Genomic DNA, 21,549 nt, shown 5'->3' with positions numbered 1-21,549 from the left:
CCTATCATACGAGTATCATTTTCGGACTCTTAAGTTGCAAGTATTTGAAAATCTCTATATTAGTCTGTTCAAACTTGCTTTTTAATTCTGTCATGGAAATCATTTTATTTTCCATTAACAAGTAATTTAAGGTTTCTGTGCCTTTGGTTTTCCACGTGGGCAATTTATCAGTGAATTCTGAAAAGATATCCAAGGATTATTCCATAGGGGTGGGTTTTTATATCCTGAGATTTTAGAGTATTTTGAAAATATCAGGTATGTCAGGTATATCAGGAGATCGTCCGCAAATACATTTAGTTGATATCCATGCTTACCAATACCGACACCTGTTACGTTTGGGTCCTGTCTAATTCTTTCTGCAAGCGGTTCAATTGCCAGTGTAAACAACAGGTTGACATTTATTGTCATGAATCTTGCCCTGGAGGCAGAACTGAGCGATTTCAGCTTGATGGGCCAGCTGAAAAGTCAAAATTGGCTATATTGTAACATTTCATGCAAACAAAAATGTGCTTTTTGGTCTTAATTTAAGGTTAGGGTTAGGCATTAGGGTTAGCAGTGTGGTTAAGGTTAGGGTTATGACTTTGTGGCTGTACCAGTTAGTGACAACCCTACAGAGCTGCCTTCAGGGCAAGATTCATGACAATAAATGCCAAACTAAGTACAAACAGGAGGGAGGAGAGAAAACATCCCTGTCTTGTGCCCCTTTCTAAAGCGAATTCATCAGATAATGTTTTTTGTGTATATTTTTGCTTTATGATATTTATATCATATTTGTATGATTTCTTTACATTTTAGCTGGAAAGTTGAAGGCTTCCAAAGTTTTGAATAGAAAAGGCCATACAAAAGTTAACACTCTGTCGGTCCAAATGCAGAATGAGATGATAGAAGTATTTAATGAGGTCTTGGCCAATGATGCAGTCCAGAGTGCTGTCCTCATCTCCTCCAAGCCTGGTTGCTTCATTTGACATCAAGCAGTCACACCTTTCACATTATATTATAGAAAATATTAGCTTTGGTGACACCTAGGCCTACATGCTGTGTACTCAAAATGCTGAACTCATTCTTGTTTGATGTTCTGATACCTAGGCCTACACAATATTGAAAATGTTGCATTTTAGTCTAGCATAAAGTATTTCAGCACTATGCAAGGTTCTTGGGTACTAGGTTCTAAGTGTTGTGATGAGTTGTAAGTCGCTCTGGATAAGAGCGTCTGCTAAATGACTTAAATGTAAATGTAAATGTAAGATGGCCGAAAGCCATTTCGGCATCAACAGCCAATATTGATAAATCTACATCTTGTTTTTTTGCCTATTGTATTATACTAAAACATGTTGTTGTATTTGTTTCTAACTATATATTTTAAATGAATCCCATTGGATTCATATGTATCTGGTCTGGCAAGACTTTTGCTATTCTGTTGCTTATGAGTTTTGTTGATATTTTATTCACAATTGATTTAACTTACTGTATAGGTCTGTAATCTGCAAGTGACTCTCCAGATGTTCCTGTTTAAATATAACTGAAATAACTGTTTGATACATGGAACTAGGAAGTACTGAATTGAGTGTTGTCATTTGAGTAAATAGGGCACAACTTTGTCCCAGAATGTTGAATACAATTTTATGGGAAATCCGTCCAGACCTGGTTCTTTTCTCCATGCGAATGTTTTAACAGTCTAATGTTTGACTTTGGATGACATACCATCAGGGGAGGAGAGTGGAGGGAAGAGAAGAGGGGGAGTAGAGAGGAGAAGAGGGGGAGGAGAGGAGTGGAGATGAGAGGAGAGCCACAGCTGGCTGTTATTACCATAGCTCCTCCCACCTCACAACCCCTTGACACTAAGCAGAAAAAAACAACAACACTGTCACATACTCACTGCTTCTCTTGTGTGACTGTAGGCCACTGTAGGCCCACATAAAATCTCTTCTGCGATCTCCACGCACTTGATGAAATCGGGATAGTGTGGACACGTGCGCTACACCAACTGGTGGCCAATGGTACATGCCATTTTGAGTACGTTAACATGAAGATCACTTTATTAGTTAATTGCACACCAGGTCCAACCGAAATTGTGCTTCCGCTTTTAACCCAACCCCTCCGAAAGACACGCATACATATAGAGGTTTTGGAGAGGTGCGGGGGCTGCCACATTGGGCGCTCGGGGAGCTGTTGTTGTGGGGGGGTTAAGTAGCGTTACCTTGCTCAAGGGCGAAACGGCAGGCAATGGCACCTATGTGCACTACATTAAGGGTTAAGGTTAGGCACTCATTCCAAATGGTTAAGGTAAAGGTTAAGCTTTGGGATAGGGTTAAAACACTCTGCCTCCTTCATAATGAATCACAACTTGCTGCATGAATTCTGCAACAATGTCGTTCCAATGACTTCGTTGGAATAGTAATAGCAGTGATAGTAGCCTCAGCACTTTTCTTCACTACTTCAACATAAGGGCACTATCAAATGAAGTACACTGGAAACTAATCTCCTAATCACTCCTATATGTATCAACTCCCTGGCCTGACTGAATGTTTCTGTATGTTTCCTATCTACACCTCACCACAAATAAATATGTATTGCATTTCCTGTTTGAGCACAGTGTTTCGTTGAAAATGTCTATCCTGCGTGTGTGTGTTCATGTGTGTGAGCGTGTGGATAGAAAATAGGGCGCTGAGCCTCAACATATACCTCCAACATTATACCTGGCTTGAAAGTACAAAGGCAAATTGCCGTTGGTAGTGTGATAAAACTGTACAGAAACGGAAACTGACACACTTCCTGCAGGCTAAATGCTGCACTAAAAATATTTCCTCTAGCCTAAAAAATGTAAAATAAAGTAGTGCTTACGTAGTAGTTAAGCCTACTCCCTCTCCTCCACTAATACTATAAAATCTAACTTCTGAAACTGTCACTTTTCCCAAATGGCACCCTACATCTTACATAGGACACTACTTTTGACCAGAGCACTATGGGTCCTGGTCAAATGTAGTAAACTACATAGGGAATAGAGTGCAATTTGGGACGCAGTCATGGGGTTTTCCCACATATCTGGTGTTGAATGAAGTGAGTTACCGAGGTCTGTAAATCAGCCCTTGGTTCAAACACTATTCAGAATATTTCAAATACCTTTGGCACTTGCTCTAGCCTGTCTGGAGTGCCATATGGGTGGGGCTTGTACTCCTGCAACTATTCTATTGGTTACATTATACCGGTCAAGCTCAATCAAGCCCAGATAAAGCATTTGAAATGATTTTGAATAGTATTTGAACCCAGGTCTGCTGTAACTACAAAGGCGTGTTAGCCATTCCTAAGCAGCATTGTTTTCTTGCCTGCGCTCAGCAGAGCAGAGCAGAGGTTAGCCAAGGAGCATGGATGCTACCCAACTAGAAAACTAGAAGACTCACTAGGCCACTAGGATTCATGATTCATGAAGAGTTTTTAACCTCACACATTACAGCAGCAAGAGGCTGAGCGAGGGAGAAGGTCCAAGCGAAAAACAACTCCCTCACAAACACTCACAACAACAATTACATGTCTTCATAGATAGGTTAGCTGACAACGTCACAAAAATCATGCTCACGCTTACATGGGGGCAGATGTCTGTGAGTTGCTGTGATTCTGGATGGCCAGATAATTACAAAAAATGACAAGAAACCATGCCATGTCGTATGTGACTAGTTTTTGGCTAGTTTCATGTTGTTCTTGATACCATGTCTTGTTTTGAGGTGTTTTGACTGATTTCATGTCAATGCCAATATGGCTAAAATTAGCTAGCTTGCTAACTACCTACTGTAACAAAGTATTTGAGATTAGAGGTCGACAGATTATGATTTATCAACACCAATACCGATTATTGGAGGACCAAAAAAAGCCAATGCCGATTTTTATATATATATATATATATATATATATATATATATATATATATATATATATATATATATATATATATATATATATATATGTAATAATGACAATTACAACAATACTGAATGAACAATTAACACTTTTATTTTAACTTAATATAATACATAAATAAAATCTATTTAGTCTCAAATAAATAATGGAACATGTTCAATTTGGTTTAAATAATGCAAAAACACTGCGTTGGAGAAGAAAGTAAAAGTGCAATATGTGCCATGCAAAAAAAGCTAAAGTTTAAGTTCCTTGCTCCTTGTTCCTTGCTCAGAACATGAGAACATATGAACGCTGGTGGTTCAATATTCCCAGTTCTTCAATATTCCCAGTTAGGAATTATGATGCGTCGACTATTTCTCTCTATACCATTTGTATTTCATATACCTTTGACTATTGGATGTTCTCATAGGCACTTTAGTACTGCCAGCCTAATCTCGGGAGTTGATGGGCTTGAAGTCATAAACAGCGCTGTGCTTCAAGCATTGCTAAGAGCTGTTGGCAAATGCAGTAAAGTACTGTTTGAATGAATGCTTACGAACCTGTTGCTGCCTACCACCGCACAGTCAGACTGCTCTATCAAATATCAAATCATAGACTTAATTATAATATAATAAACACAGAAATACGAGCCAAATCCAGAAACTATAATTTCGAAAACAAAATGTTTATTCTTTCAGTGAAATACGGAACCATTCCGTATTTTATAGAACGGGTGGCAACCCTAAGTTTAAAAATTTCTGTTACATTGCACAACCTTCAATGTTATGTCGTAATTATGTAAAATTCTGCCAAATTAGTTCGCAACGAGCCGGACGGCCCATACTGTTGCATATATCCGGACTCTGCTTACACTGAACGCAAGAGAAGTGACACAATTACCCTAGTTAATATTTCCTGCTAACATGAACTTCTTTTAACTAAATATGCAGGTATAAAAAAATATACTTCTGTGTATTGATTTTAAGAAAGGCATTGATGTTTATGGTTAGGTACTTTTGTGCAGGACAAGCTAGTTAAACTAGTAATATCATCAACCATCTGTAGTTAACTAGTGATTATGTGAAGATGTTTTATAAGATCATGTTTAATGCTAACTAGCAACTTACCTTGACTCCTTGCAGCCACAATTCCTTTTGACGCTGCACTCACGTAACAGGTGTTCAGCCGCCACGCAGTTTCTTCTTGGATTGCAATGTAATCGGCCATAATCGGCGTCCAAAAAGGCCGATTACTGATTGTTATGAAAACTTGAAATCAGCCCTAATTCAGGTCGACCTCTATTTGAGACACAACAAGTGCTTATTGTTCAAATTGATTTATGTTTTCAATAAACATTGGAGACGAGGAATTAGTCAATGACCAAACATTTTGGTAAAAAACAACAACGATAAAGCGTTCCTTTTATTTTTCTTAATTTTGCCTTGTTGGCGGTTGGTGCACTTGATTCAACATCCCTAGCACCGGGAAGGCAAAGTGTTTCCATTTTGAACCATTTCAAGTGTCTGAAGGTAGAACTCCACCCATCCGGCACGCCCAGCGAACAAATCAAGTGCCTCTATAGGCCTACCGCTGGCCAATCCGATATCTCAGATCACTGTGTCTGCACAGTTTCCTCGAGCTGTAAAAAGAAGCCTCGAACAAACAGCAAAGTTGATCATGTGAGATTTCAAAACTTTTAAAACCATAGCTAGAGATCTAACAAATACAGCAAAGAGCTGCTGTATTTATGAGTAAGTTTACGTTGTTATTCAGCACCGTCAACACTTCGTTTAACACTTTTATGAGCCAGAAAATCTGTGTTCCCCCTACTTCCACTCATGCTACAACCAGCACTGCAGTTGCAATTAATGAGTATAGCAAAGTGTTATAAGCTTGAGTATAAGTATAAGCTTGCGTTGTTATTATTAACAGCTTGTGTCTTTTTTTAATAATCTAGGAACATTTCACTTTCTCATAGGAGTAACAACATGAGTCGGTGCATGAGGGAGAAATAACACAGCGCTACGCTGCTCCCTCCCTCCCTCCCTTCCCCCTCCCCCCTCCCTCCCTCCCTCCCCCGCTGCTCCCCCTCCCTCCCCAGCTGCTCCCTCCCCCCTCCCCCGCTGCTCCCTCCCTCCCCGCTCCCCTCCCCGCTGCTCCCTCCCTCCCTCCCCCGCTGCTCCCTCCCCCCGCTGCTCCCTCCCTCCCTCCCCCGCTGCTCCCTCCCTCCCCCTCCCCGCTGCTCCCTCCCTCCCTCCCCCGCTGCCCCTCCCTCCCTCCCGCTGCTTCCCTCCCCCCCGCTGCTCCCTCCCTCCCTCCCCCTGCTCCCTCCCTCCCTCCCCCGCTGCTTCCCTCCCCCGCTGCTCCCTCCCTCCCTCCCCCCGCTGCTCCCTCCCCGCCCTCCCTCCCTGCTCCCTCCCCCCCGCTGCTCCCTCCCTCCCTCCCCGCTGCTCCCTCCCTCCCTCCCCCGCTGCTCCCTCCCTCCCTCCCTCCCTCCTCCCCAGCTGCTCCCTCCCTCCCCGCTGCTCCCTCCCTCCCCGCTGCTCCCTCCCTCCCCGCTCCCCAGCTGCTCCCTCCCTCCCCTCCCCCGCTGCTCCCTCCCTCCCTCGCTGCTCCCCCCTCCCTCCCTCCCCAGCTGCTCCCTCCCTCCCCGCTGCTCCCTCCCTCCCCCGCTGCTCCCTCCCTCCCTCCTCCCTCCCTCCCCTCGAGTCTCGTTCACATCACCCATAAGAACTCCGTTGTGTTGCGCCGGATGTCACGCATTTTAACGGGGACTTCCAGAACGGAGTGGAAACGCAACGCCCCCTTGTGGTTGAAGGCTCGAAACGGACGCTGCATACTTTGACATTTTTCAAACTTTGCGTCTCCTTCGGTCCAGTCAGAGTCTGTCGAAGAACAGGAAGTTACCAAACCAGAGAAGATGAAAACACAGTATGTGGTATTCAGTGATTGCTTTATGGGATAGCTAGCAACTTAAAAACATTTACCCATCGCTATAAGTATGTACTATTTTAATAGTAATGTTAAATAATACACATGGGCTGTTAAGCCAATTATATCATATGACTGTTGCCTCCCGTTTAAGTTTATTGTGATGGTAATGATGTTGGTTTCTGATAATATTAGGTGGAGGTCGCTAAATACAATGGTATCTTCAACCTAGCCTAGCGTTTAGCTAGCTAGCTAATAACTAAACAAAATCTGTTTTATTGTCACCTGAAACAATACATTTATCTTGTCTTGAATGAAAAGGTCATATTTTGCAATCTCTCAAAATAAATACATCTCTGACGAGACAGGCTCTCCTCCATCTTGTGTTACAAACACTACACTTGTCCTTTCAGAAGTGGGGCAAGACTCTGTGAATATGACATACGGCGTAATGAAATACGTCACGATGTAAACGGGGCATCAGACTCACCATCAGATTCAGGCCATAAATCCAGTAAAAAAAAATGTTTTAAAGAACCAAATTATTATCCTCACTTAGCCGTGCCTCACAAGTAATGCAACAAATTCTCTATTACCGGTGTGATCATATACCTACTGTAATTAAAATATATATAATTAAATATAGAGAAAATGGTCTGAGAAGAACAACATTGGCAGGGCAATTCAAGCATAGCCAATATGCAGTGATAATGTATTGGGTCTATAGCCAAACCTCATTGCTACAGAAATGTTTTTTATTGGTTAATGTATTAATTGGTTAATGGTTCAAATCAAAAATAAATTAAATTGGCGCCGTAGACGCGGTTTGCATCTGTTCTAAGCCAACTCCATCTGTTATGCCCCATAGTTGTACATGTGTCGGTTTTGTTGTTAAACACAGTTGCAATGTTGGCATCTGTGGAACAGGGGTGATACGGCACTCCTTAACAAAAACTATACATCGTTCTCATATCAGCCTTCAATGTCTATCGAAAATGTAAAACAATATTGCATGTAGTTGCTGCACATAACAGATTGACACAATGATAAACACAGAATACAACCACATTATTACCATAGACTAATTTCGGCCCAGTTTAAACACAGTAGTCTAAAGAGTTGTATCATTCAGCCCCATTACAACACTCGAGCTCTGAAAGGCCTGGGGCAGTGTCCTTATAGCATGGCTTTGGCCCAAATGTGCCCTGGTCAAAAAGTAGTGCCCTATATGATAATAGATGCCTTTTGGGAAACAAGCCCATGTTTTCTCCTTCAACTATCCTGGTGTTGTCACTGAAGTACCATAGACACGATAGACCATGATCCTCTCTCTTTTTTTTTCTCTCTGTCTCTCTTCAACTTGGTCCCTTGGGTAAACTCTCGATTTCTGCCTCCACCTCGCTCCCCCCCCCCTCTGTCTTTTCTCTGTCTCTCTCTCTCTATTTTCCTCTCTCCCTTTCCCTGTCCACCTCTCTCTCTGTGCTTCCTCAATGTGAATACGTTACTACATAACCAGTGGGCGAGGCAGGCAGAGTGGGGGTTACTTTACTTTGGGGGCTGCTACCAAGATCAGGGAGTTTCTGTTGCGATGCAAGGAGAGGAGAGAAGGGAGAGCAGGCTGGCGTCACGCACAGGGGATATCTAGTCAGGGGGGGCTACCTTAATCTGCGTCCATGTCATCAGTGCCCGGGGAACAGTTGTTGTTAGGGGTTAACTGCCTTGCTCAAGGGCAGAACGGCAGATTTTTCCACCTTGCTGGCTCGGGGATTCGAACCAGCAACCCTTTGATTACTGGCCCAATGCTCTTAACCACTAGGCTACCTGCTACTATATATCTGTCCCAAATGGTACCCTATTCCCTATATAGTGCACTAGATGAGGAACAGTGTGCATTTGGGAGGCATCCTATACCTTGCCTCCAGCACTCGTATTGCTAGCGCTTATGCCATTCCTCTGTTTCTCCTCCTCTCTAAGCTGCAATCCTTCCTCTGCTGTGCCCTTCAGATGGATGGCAGAACCCCCTCCTTCCATTCAGCCTATTATCTATCGATCCATCCCTCCCTCCCTCGCTCCTCGATCCATCCCTCCACCTATCTATCCATCCATCCACCATACTCTCATCCTCTCCTCTTCCTCTGAGATGAATTCATTAATCAATGTATAGCTAATGTATTAACTGAATGCGGAATAATCACACTGAATTATCTACAGCAGTATTATTCACTCCAGTGAAAGTGTGATTTACATTTCAAATGAATGTGCACAACCAAATACAATCCCTGTATCATTCATCCAGTACTGATTTTGTAATGCCGTTTTGGAGAGGTACATTTAGATAGGAAGCTGGCTACACAGCATGTAGGGCAGTGTGTGTATCAGGTTATTAGAGTGCAGACTCAGTGTGTAAGTGGCTCTGCTCTGGGCTGTGTGCCATCCACCTGGCGGGCCCCCGACAGAGACAGAGACACACACACAGAGCGCAAGGAGCAGCGGCCACAACAACACACACCAGACCTGCTCCCTGAGCCTGAGCTCTTCTCTGAGCACGGCCCCTACAGAACAAGGGCACACACACACACACACACACACACACACACACACACACACACACACACACACACACACACACACACACACACACACACACACACACACACCCAACAGAACAGAACAGAACAGGGGCAGGAAGGCAGGTTGCCAGGAGACGGAAGCTCTCCTCTCTCTCTCTTCTCTGGGCTCTATCAGGGCTTTATTTACTCTACTCCTCATCAAGGTCACACCCAGGCTGCACCTCTCTGAGAGAGAGGGGGTGTAGGGGGATGGGAGAGGAGAGGGCGAGAGGGGGAGGGAGAGTGGGAGAGGAACACGGAGGTCATAGCATGGCTGCACCTCTGAGAAGAGGGAAGAGAAGGAGAGAGGAGAGAGACAAGAGGGGGGCCACAGAGGTGACCAGGGTAAAGTTCAATAGGCACCAAACTGAAACACCTGTCCAGTTTTGCTATGGTGTGACCTAATGAACACGACGCGGGAGAGGGGAAGCTAGCAAATTGACAACAGACTGGCAGTGAGCAGGACTCTCTCACTCTCCCCCTTTCTATTACAAGTTATTTCAAATGTTTTACATTACTGTGTTAAATTCATCCATACTGAACACGACCAAAGAATAATTCAAAATGGCCACAGCAAGTAACATGAAACCGCTCACATCCATTCAATGCGAATTCATTGTTCATTTTCATTCCTTTGGCATTGGCCGTCAGTGGTGCCAGAGCAGAGCTGGCTGTGCCAAGAAAGTAGTGAGAACGAAGATAATAATATAACCAAGCAGGAGACACGACTCACATTTCGTTGGGCGCTCCAGTTTCCGCCTGCCTCGTTTCTTGCGCGGCGGAGTTGGCAGAGTCTCCTCTTTGTCCTTTTCAGAGTCGTCCTGCTCGTCCCGGCTCGGCTCCCGGCTCAGTAGAAACCCGTTCTCCAGGGAGGGGGGACTCAGGCTCCGGCTCTGACATAGGAGGGTGTTGGTTTCGGGGGGGGCGTCCTCAGCCCGGCTGGCAGGGGCACTGGGGGTACCAGGGGCGCCTGGTAACCCGTTCTTCTCTGAAGCTTTCCTGTCCTGCTTGGGGCAGCAGCGGGCACCAGCCTGGGTTCTCTCTCTGTCTGCGTGCCCGCTGCTCACGACTCCATTGTGCACCTGCGCCACAGACTGTCTCTCTCTCTCGCTGCCAGCCCGGTGCGACTGTTGCACCCACCTCCGACCACACTCTCCTTCACAGACACACTGCCCTCCACCTGCAGGCAAAGGAAGACGATAAATCAAGACAATAGGAAGGTTATATTTGAGTGTTGATATTATTGCCAATCACTTCACGTTATCAGAAATTTGAAAATGTCCCCTTTGGGGATAATAAAGTAACATCTATTCTATTCCACTGCATCGCTTTAACCTTTAGTTGAAAGAAAAGCACAACTCAGTATATTTGTATCACGTGCTTCAATAGCCTGAGGTCCTGTTAGGCTCCCTCCCATAACCATTGTAGCTGTGCACCTGAGTTGATACAGTAACGCTGCACAAATAACCTTTTGTTGGTTCTAGTATTACTCAGCACTGAGCGGGTTACAGTCGGAAACCCTGTGAACTCAACTGGCTGGGCATTCATTGAGTGCTGTAACTCATTTGTAGAGTTCTTCAACGCATTACAGCAGCACAGAAATACGAGAGGAATGTTGGCTTTTTGTCAAAGGAAGGAAATCTTTAATTTTGTTTGGATACTACATTGACGTGGGGACTCGCCCCTAGAAACCATTTCAATCTGTAAAGAAAAGTGTTTACTACTCTGTTCCAACAGGAGCACAGAGATTCCCGAACCCAATGACCCCATAGCAGACCCAAACGAGATTATCTGGCTGGGATTATCGGGGGCGTGATTTAACTACATTGTAAATCTATGTCATTGTATATCTATGTCATATATTTATGTCAAGCCAATACTCTTTTAAGATAAGTACATCACCTGATTTACACCTCTTCTTAGTGAGGAAATGTATTCATTTCATTTCCAAAATGTTCATCGTAGAGGTCATGGGTCTTTCTGTAAATAATGGGGCCTATGTGTGACATTGGGATAAACATTTCTAAATGATTTGAAACTAAAATAAAAAAGGATTTTCATACAGCTCCACATGTGTACTTAGAGGAATAAGGGTGAATATATGCAAATTGGCCCATAAATCCACCTATACGTCAACATAGGTTTAGGACTATACACTGACTACACCAAACATTAGGAACACCTTCCTAATATTGAGTGACATCAAAAGGGATCATAGCTTTCACCTGGGTTCACCTGGTCAGTCTATGTCATGGAAAGAGCAGGTGTTCATAATGTTTTGTACACTCAGTGTACATCCTTTAAGCAGGGTTCATACAGACATTGGCAGGTCAACTTCAAGGACTTTTTCAATAACTTAATGTTATACAATTGTATCATTTATATAATTGTACATGTAGGGCCTAATATAGAACCCGATTCTTCTGCTGCCTATCTGTGTGGCCGACGCAGGCATTGAATCAAATCAAATTGTATTTGTCACATGCGCCGAATACAACAGGTGTAGAGCTTACCGTGAAATGCTTACTTACTGTACAAGCCTTTAACCAACAAATCAGTTAGTGATGTACTGGTATTCCTGGCATAATACAGCCATGAATACAAGTAGCATTTATCTTTGATTCATTTGATTCTCACCATCACTGTTTCAATAATGAGAAAGGGACCTGGTTCCCTTTTTAACGGGAGGACTTCTACGGGAAGCCAAGTTGAAGAAAGCACCTCACATGATTTTACCTCAACAGAGTAGTGCAATGACACCCTCCAATTGAAGTCGTGGGAAACAAACGAAAGTTTGGCATCTCTCGCAAAAACTGATTTTTTAATTTTTTAAAAATAAAACATTTCAAGGTAGGCCTAATTCAAGTACTCCAAGTTCATGTAGGCTCCTTCAGGCCCCTTGTAATGTTTCAAATTCAAGGTGTAACATGGAGAAAAAAAATGTATGTCATGTTATTTCATTACCAGATCATATTGTGTAGAAGCCCACTAGGCTATGTCATTTGTTGTCGTTATATCCCAAATAAATAATCGGAATTAGCATTGGGTGTTGCGCAATAGTCTATCCTACACGATTGCGCACGGTAGACTCGGCGTCCAATCCGAGGCACAGGAACATATGAAAACGTGAACACATTTACCTTGATGCTTTCTCTGTTAAATCTAACGAGATACTGCTGTAAATCAAGCAGACAACCACAGATGATCAACATCAATTCTCTAGGGATATTAGATCCAACGTTGATCCAGGCACATCTGTCTTCACCGGGGGAATCAATGACACACCAACATATTCTGGACATTCCTTCACGAACACCTTTTTCCCCAGCACTTGGGCTGGTGTTGCATTGCATGTGCCATCACAGCAGCTGTTTGTCATTCAGAAAATTCCTTCCCTGATCCGATCACGTTTTAAGTATCAAGGGAAGGTGACTTTATCGGTTTAAAGCATTGGATTTTGCAAATCACATTTATTAGTTGGGATTTGTGTGTCCATGAAAACTGTTTTCACCCAGTAACATAAGGAGATACGAAATGTTACATAGTTACACTGCATATTTGAAATCTCTATACAAAAAAACTGTCAGACAGCTTGATCCAGGATTCTTACAGGGTTCAAGTTCAATGTCTAATTTAACGGATTAATGCTTAATATATGATATAATGACAATTTACACGACCATAAATGCAAGGACAGAAAAGTGATGTTTTATGTCACATGATTTCAATACAAATCCGTCAAGACGACCCTTCGTGGTAAAGGGTTAAACATAGGTTTTAAATCAACTCGTGAATCTTAACTAATATAGCTATGATCCCCCATGTAGCTTAATGTAATGACACGAAAAGCATTGGCAGATTATTATCAATGACTTATCAACAGCTGTTACAAGAAATCGTCACGCTTACCCTCGTTTACAGACAGACCCACATTTGAGAGAGATGGGGGAGGGGTCTTGTCGCCACAGTGTCTCTGCTAGACCACTGCCTAAAAATAGTGTTCAAATTTGTTTCGGAGACAATTACTGGGTCACAGCAGAGGAAAGTAGGGCATGTCTAACGAGATGAGAATGCCCTCTCTGTCTGTCAACACTGACAACAGCATTTTGAAGCAGCCATCGTCTCAAGAGGGACAGACGGACAGACAACAGGCTGAGTGTGAGAAACAGACAGAAATACAGACACACACAGGATCTAGTATTTCCTCCTCTTCTTCTTTTTGGGTGCTACTATAGGCCACCAATTGCTAGCAGTCAGTATTTGGATAATATGTGTGCAACGCTTGATAGTGTGTGTGATGTTAACAGAGAGGTCTATTTTCTGGGTGACCTGAACATTGACTGGTTAGCAACTAGTTGTCCTCTCAAGCGGAAGCTTCTATCTGTGACTAATGCCTGTAATTTGATCCAGATTATCACTCAAATCAAATCAAATGTTATTTGTCACATGCTCCATAAACAACAGGCGTAGACTAACAGTAAAATGCTTACTGCTGGGCCCTTCCCAAAAATGCTGGGGGAAAAATGGAACAATTATAACACAAGGAATAAATACACAATGAGTAACTTTGCTGTATAAACGGGGTACCCTTACCGAGTCGGTGTGCAGGGGTATGAGGTAATTGAGGTAGATATGTACACACAGCTAGGGCTATAGTGACTAGGCAACAGGATAGATAAGAGTAGCAGCAGAGTATGTGTTGAGTCAAAAGAGTTGTGCGAAAAGAGGTCAATGCAGAGAGTCTGGCTAGCTACAGTATATGGTTAACTATTTATCAGTTTTATGGTTTGGGGTCCTGTTGGTTCCAGACCTGGTGCATCGGTACCGCTAGCTGTGCGGTAGCAGATAGAAGAGTTTATGACTAGGGTGGCTGGAGTCTTTGACAATTTGATGGTCTTCATCTGACGCGGCCTGGTAATTTAGGTAATATGTACATGTAGGTAGAGTTAAAGTGACTATGCATAGATTATAAACAGAGAGTAGCAGCAGTATGAAAGAGGGGTCTGGGAAGCCCTTTGATTAGATGTTCAGGAGTCTTATGGCTTGGGGATATAAGCTGTTAAAAAGCCTTTTGGACCTAGACGTGGCGCTCTGGTACCGCTTGCCATGCAGTAGCAGAGAGAACAGTCTATGACTTGGGTGGCAGGAGTCCATGAAAATTTTTAGGGCCTTCCTCTGCCATTGCCTGGTATAGAGGTCGTGGATGGCCATCACAAAGCCCTGACCTCAATCCTATAGAAAATGTGTGGGCAGAACTGAAAAAGCATTTGCGAGCAAGGAGGCCTACAAACCTGACTCCGTTACAAGAGCTCTGTTAGGAGGAATGGGCCAAAATTCACCCAACTTATTGTGGGAAGCTTGTGGAAGGCTACTCGAAACGTTTGACCCACGTTAAACAATTTAAGGGCAATGTTACCAATTGCTAATTGAGTGTATGTACATTTCTGACCCACTGGGAATGTGATATCAAGAAGCTCTTTTCGGTCATAAGCCACAGTGGCAGAAACATTATGTACAAAATAAGTTACAAATAATGCAAACAAAAAAACACTATAGCACAATTGGTTACAGATTCGTAAAACGGCTGCCATCTCCTTCGGCACCATTATTCCAGTGATGTACTAGGCCATACACGCTACTCTCTGAAGCGGCTTGCGGTTGGATGCCAAGCATTTGTCATACCATGCGGTGATGCAGCCAGTCAAGATGCTCTCAATGGTGCAGCTGTATAACTTTTTGAGGATCTGAGGGCCCATGCCAAATCTTTTTAGTCCCCTCAAATCAAATCCAATATTATTGGTCACATATACACATACGCATATTTAGCAGATGTTATTGCAGGTGTAGCGAAATACTTGTGTTCCTAGCTCCAACAGTGAAGTAGTATCTAGCAACAATACACAATAAAATAATGGAATTAAGAAATATATCAATATTAGGACGAGCAATGTCGGAGTGGCATTGACTAAAATACAGTAGAATAGAATATAGTATTTTTCATATGAAATGAGTAAAGCAGTATGTAAACATTATTAAAGTGGCCAGTGATTATATGTATATGTGTATAGGGCAGCAGCCTCTAAAGTGTAGGGTTGAGTAACCGGCTGGTAGCCGGCGAGTGATGGCTATTTAGCAGTTTGTTCCTTGAGAAAGAAGCTCTTTTTCAGTCTCTCAGTCCCAGCCTTGATGCACCTGTACTGACCCCGCCTTCTGGGGTGAACAGGCCATGGCTTTTAGCATAGGCTGCCTCTCAATACACCACATCCGCCGATATCGACCTTCCGCATCTGCGTTGAAAGTTGGCAGAGCTACAGCAGTGTTTGTGTCAGGCCATGAGACATCCCGAAAATCGGCCTTCTCACGATAACGTCTGTAGCATCCGAATGGATACGAACATGTATGCGTAGTTGTTTTGCTCTAGGACGGCCACAAGCGTCACAAGACTCGCCTGAACGTAGCCCGGTACCATTTAAACAAATGAATGGAAGTACTGTATATACAGTATGGAAGACGTTTAGTGCCTAATAAAAATAGGTTAAATATGTCTAAAAAAATGGTTCTATAGTTTCCTGATCTGTTTTTCCAAGTATGAATCTGTTATTCAATGCTTTTCTATGGGCTAATAGCAATAAGGACAGTTGTGCACCGGGGCCTCCCACTCCTCTTTCTATTCTGGTTAGAGACAGTTTGTGCTGTTCTGTGAAGGGTGTATTACACAGTGTTGTACGAGATCTTCAGTTTCTTGGCAATTTCTCGCATGGAATAGCCTTCATTTCTCAGAACAGGAATAGAATGACAAGTTTCTGAGGAACGTTCTTTGTTTCTGGCCATTTTGATCCTGTAATCGAACCCACAAATGCTGATGCTCCAGATATTCAACTAGTCTAAAGAAGGCCAGTTTTATTGCTTCTTTAATCAGTACAACCGTTTTCAGCTGTGCTAACATAATTGCAAAAGGGTTTTCTAATGATTAATTAGCCTTTTAAAATTATAAACTTGGATTAGCTAACACAACGTGCCATTGGAACACAGGAGTGATGGTTGCTGATAATGGGCCTCTGTATGCCTATGTAGATATTCCATTAAAAATGAGCCGATTCCAGCAACAAAAGTCATTTACAACATTAACAATGTCTACACTGTATTTCTGATCAATTTGATGTTATTTTCTTTCAAAAACAAGGACATTTCTATGTGACCCCAAAGTTTTGAACGGTAGTGTATATACAAACGTATGTGGACACCCCTTCAAATTAGTGGATTCGGCTATTTCAGCCACACCCGTGGCTGACAGGTGTATAAAATAGAGAACACCGCCATGCAATCCCCATAGACAAACATTGGCAGTAGAATGGCCTTACTGAAGAGCTCAGTAACTTTCAACATGGCACCGTCATAGGATGCCACCTTTCCAGCGAGTCAGTTCGTCTAATTTCTGCCCTGCTAGAGCTAAGTGGAAACATCTAGGAGCAACAACGGCTAAGCCGCGAAGTGACTGGCCCCACAAGCTCCACACACATTACTTTATAGTTATATTTGTATGTCGTTGTATTCACATTTGTGTGACTGTTCTTGTCCATTAGTGTTTTGTTACATGTTTTATGTTTTTTGTGTGAACCCCAGGAAGAATAGCTGCTGCTTCGGAAAAAGCTCATGGGGATCTGAATAAACCATTAAACAATACAATAATACATGAGATCGGAGACTTTAGATTGTAAAACATTCAAATGGAAGATGTTGTGAAAAATGTTTTGATTATATCAGACTAATGACTGCTTATTAATGACTAATGACTGCTTCCTTCGTCTCCTTCGAGCAGCCAATCTTAATTATACTGTGATGCAGAGTAGAACAAAAAAACATGTCCACTGCTATTTGTCAAGCTATTTTCAGAAAGGTGTTCTGAAATCAAATTCCACTGATTTCTCACTGACATTTGAAAAAGAGATAGCATTTAACAACAACAAGGAAGAGAGAGCGAGTGAGAGAGAGAGTGAGAGAGAGAGTGAGAGAGAGAGTGAGAGAGAGAGTGAGAGAGTGAGAGAGAGAGTGAGAGAGAGAGTGAGAGAGTGAGAGAGAGAGTGCGAGAGAGAGTGAGAGAGTGAGAGACAATGTGTGTGAGAAATGTAACATTACACTTTCTGTCAGCACAGGGGTGTTACGAAACACAACCCAGTGATCGACAACTGGCCCCCTGCCAAAGGTCACAGAGGTCATAGACAAGACAGACATGGAATATCAGGAAACTCAGCCCAATCATGGTGTTAACTATCATAACACCAAGAACAACAAAATTTTGCTGAAATCAATCTTGGCCACATATACTTAATTTTTTATTTTATTTAACTTATTTACAATGGCGGCCTTCCCCGGGTCAAACCCTAACCCAGACGACGCTGGGCCAATTGTGCGCCGCCCTATGGGACTCCCAATCACGGCCGGTTGTGATCGAACCAGGGTCCATTTATGATGAACTTCCCCATCGCCGTGCAGCTGAGACCAGGCTTTGTAGAATCTATCTCCGACAATGTTTGCTCATTGCTGTTGCTCTGAGATGGCAACTCAGCGCAAATGCGCATGTGCCCATTGAATCTCAATAAGGAAACAGTCTGTGATTGTGTTTGATTAATGTTTATAGAAAAAAGTATGGATTTCAGCAAACAAAGATAGGCACGCAACGACAGAGGACAAACATAGGTACTAGGTGGGCGTTTCATATATATATATATTTTTTTTTATTATTTTTATTTTTATTTTAAAGTATTGACCTTGGACAAATCGATGTAGTCAAAGCTAGATTCCACAAAGCCTGGTCTCATCAGAAACTTCCTGCACCATGGAGTGGAGTTTAGTCCGCCACACCGACCCCTGCCCCCCCCACCCTGCCGCCGAGCTGCACAGGGTGCGCAGCGAACAAGTGTCCAAGTTTAAACAAAGTTACAGAAAAACATGTTTTTCGACTATCCAGATATCTGAAATAATGTAATGATATTATTCGAATTGTGAAATCATTTCAAATGTCTATTCTCTGGCACAGTGATTTCCCCTATGACTGCTATCCAAGCATCTCACAGCTGTGAAAACACTGAGGCACAATGTCACTTTGCGTGGTGGAGTTTCGTAAGAGATCCCTTTTGCAATGACTGTAAACACATAGTGTATGCTATAGGACCGATGGCATATGGCAAATTAACTTGAAACTTGAACTGTTGTTTACAAACATATCTGGGATCATTTTAAATAACCAAATTGTAAATTTAGCTCGTTTTACAATAAACCTACGACATGTGTAGTCTTCAGGTCCGCACGATGTTTCTCCATTGATGGTTATGAAAGAAATGTCTCTCTCTCTCTCCACTGGCTTCCAGTTGAAGCTCGCATCCGCTACAAGACCATGGTGCTTGCCTACGGAGCTGTGAGGGGAACGGCACCTCAGTACCTCCAGGCTCTGATCAGGCCCTACACCCAAACAAGGGCACTGCGTTCATCCACCTCTGGCCTGCTCGCCTCCCTACCACTGAGGAAGTACAGTTCCCACGCAGCCCAGTCAAAACTGTTCGCTGCTCTGGCCCCCCAATGGTGGAACAAACTCCCTCACGACGCCAGGACAGCGGAGTCAATCACCACCTTCCGGAGACACCTGAAACCCCACCTCTTTCAGGAATACCTAGGATAGGATAAAGTAATCCTTCTCACCCCCTTAAAAGATTTAGATGCACTATTGTAAAGTGGCTGTTCCACTGGATGTCTTAAGGTGAACGCACCAATTTGTAAGTCGCTCTGGATAAGAGCGTCTGCTAAATGACTTAAATGTAAATGTTAAATGGAAAAGCCCAATAAAGATATTATTACAGATGATCTACTCACAGGTATCGGCTTGCGTTTCCTCCCAGCAGGCCTGACCACTTTACAGCTGGTGTTGCTTTTAGCTGGCTTCTCCTCTGGTGCAGGCTCCTTGTCCAGTCTCGTGCTCTCGCTCTGTCAAACGACAACACACAACACAATATTATCAATCTCGCTCTGTCAAAAGAAAACACACAACACAACGTTTTCATCCTCGTATGAAGAATCAGGTTGAATCACAGTAGAATCAGGGAGCATCACAGTAGAATCAGAGGAAATCTAAGCAAAATCGGGTAGAATCAAAGTAGAATCAAATAAAAGGACAGTAGATTCAAGAAGAATTATAGAATCAGATACAATTACAGTAGAATCACATAGAATCACAGTAACATCAGGTAGAATCACAATAGAATCACAGTAGAATCAGGGTAGAATCACAATAGAATCACAGTAGAATCAGGTAGGATCACAATAGAATCACAGTAGAATCAGGTAGAATCACAATAGAATCAGTTAGAATCACAATAGAATCACAGAAGAGTCAGGTATAACCAGATACAATTGCAGTAGAATCAGGTAGAATCACAATAGAATCACAGTAGAATCAGTTTGAATCACAATAGAATCAGGTAGAATCTCATAGAATCACAGTAGAGTCAGGTAGAATCACAAACCAACCATACAAAAAAAATGTGACATCATTCAACTAGCTATCTAACTACTATCAACTAGCTTATTGAATGTGTCTACTTTGACCCTAAAAATGTACCCTGAATTTACCGATTAGCTCTTATGTAAACAGTATATATTCCAACTCTTAACAAATGCACATTAACAGATTAGAATCACAAGTACCCAGTTAAAACGAAATGCATAGTAAACATCACCCATAGGATTGAGAGGCAATGTGTAATGTGATTCTAATTATAGTGCAACTGTATACTGTACAGGGTTGGGGTCAATTCCATTTCAATTCAGGAAGTACACTGAAGTTCTCATTCCAATTCCAATTCACTTAATTGTTTTGTAATGACAAAAATGTGGAATTGGAATGTAGTTTACTGTCTGAATTGACTGGAATTTAAATGGAATTGACCTCAACCCTGTTCAGTATGCAGTATACATTACAACTCTTGAACAGTTTAGGGACTCTCTCTCAATAGGTCTCTATCCTGTGCTTCTTTAGGATGAAGAGAGACAATGGGACAGATGGGATTTGAATGACATGTCCCTTTGAGTCTGGGTGAAGTGAGAGCTATAGCTTTAGCTACTACCACAGAGCCTGACCTCACTGAGATACATTCCCTAATGACACTGTTACAAAGACACTGTGGGAGTGTGTGTGTGTGTGGTGTGTGTGTGTGTGTGTGTGTGTGTGTGTGTGTGTGTGTGTGTGTGTGTGTGTGTGTGTGTGTGTGTGTGTGTGTGTGTGTGGACTAGGGCTGTTGCAGTGACCGTATTACCGCCACACTGGTGGTCACGAGTAATGAAGGCAGTCAAATTCACCGGTAATTAGGCTTCTCCGAGCTCTGATGCTGCTGATGGTTGTTAGTAGTCTACCAAACGTGGTAAATGTCTGGTACTCAGCACTCTATTGTCCCTCTAATCACTCTGACATCAATGCAAATATATTTGAAAATCGAATCAATGATCTCACGTTGCTCAACATTTTTATAGGCTATGCGGGAGAAAACAGAGTGATGGCCGCTAATAGAAAGAGGAGGATCCCATCAGCTTTCTATAGGCTAGGCCTACTATAGTTATTTCTCAACTTTCCTAATATTAAGCACATTGCTTATATTTACAACAGGAGTATAGCCTACATGGCTGGCATGAAAATTAACCACGGGAAAACTGTCCTCCATTCACTATTCAAGTGGATAGATGATATGTATTTTTTCCCACTGTCCCTGTTTCGAGACAGGTGCATGATAATGGTACATTCTAAATCAAAACAAATGTCACACATACAGTTGAAGTCGGAAGTTTACATACTCCTTAGCCAAATACATTTAAACTCAGTTTAAACTCAAACTCACATTTCCTATCTCTTTGTTAACCGCTCAACACAGAATAGCCGCATGTGGGCACTCCCTCAAATCGTTAGGAGAAAATATTTATATTTTATTCAGCTTTGTTCAGTTGTATTCTTCATACTATAAAATAATGTAAAATAATGCCACAGAATTATGAGCAAATCTTATCTGCTAAATGAACTAGTGTAGCCCACAGCCATTTGATATAGCCACATCAGGACCCTAACATAAGGACAACT

General features: G+C 42.6%; 1 protein-coding gene across 1 annotated transcript in view; it reads right to left on the bottom strand.

Annotated features, from left to right (window-relative positions):
* Positions 1-10,199, bottom strand: part of LOC115145935 (DNA (cytosine-5)-methyltransferase 3A-like) — a 52,164-nt gene extending 41,965 nt beyond the window's left edge. The window contains exon 1 of the mRNA XM_029687614.2: positions 10,165-10,199. The gene's annotated coding sequence lies outside the window, so the exon portion shown is untranslated. The remainder of the gene's footprint in view (positions 1-10,164) is intronic.
* Positions 10,200-21,549: the final 11,350 nt, after the last annotated feature.

The sequence above is a fragment of the Oncorhynchus nerka genome, linkage group LG18 (genome assembly GCF_034236695.1).
Source record: "Oncorhynchus nerka isolate Pitt River linkage group LG18, Oner_Uvic_2.0, whole genome shotgun sequence".
Classification (NCBI taxonomy): Eukaryota; Metazoa; Chordata; class Actinopteri; order Salmoniformes; family Salmonidae; genus Oncorhynchus; species Oncorhynchus nerka.
This window is presented reverse-complemented; position numbering and strand designations above follow the sequence as displayed.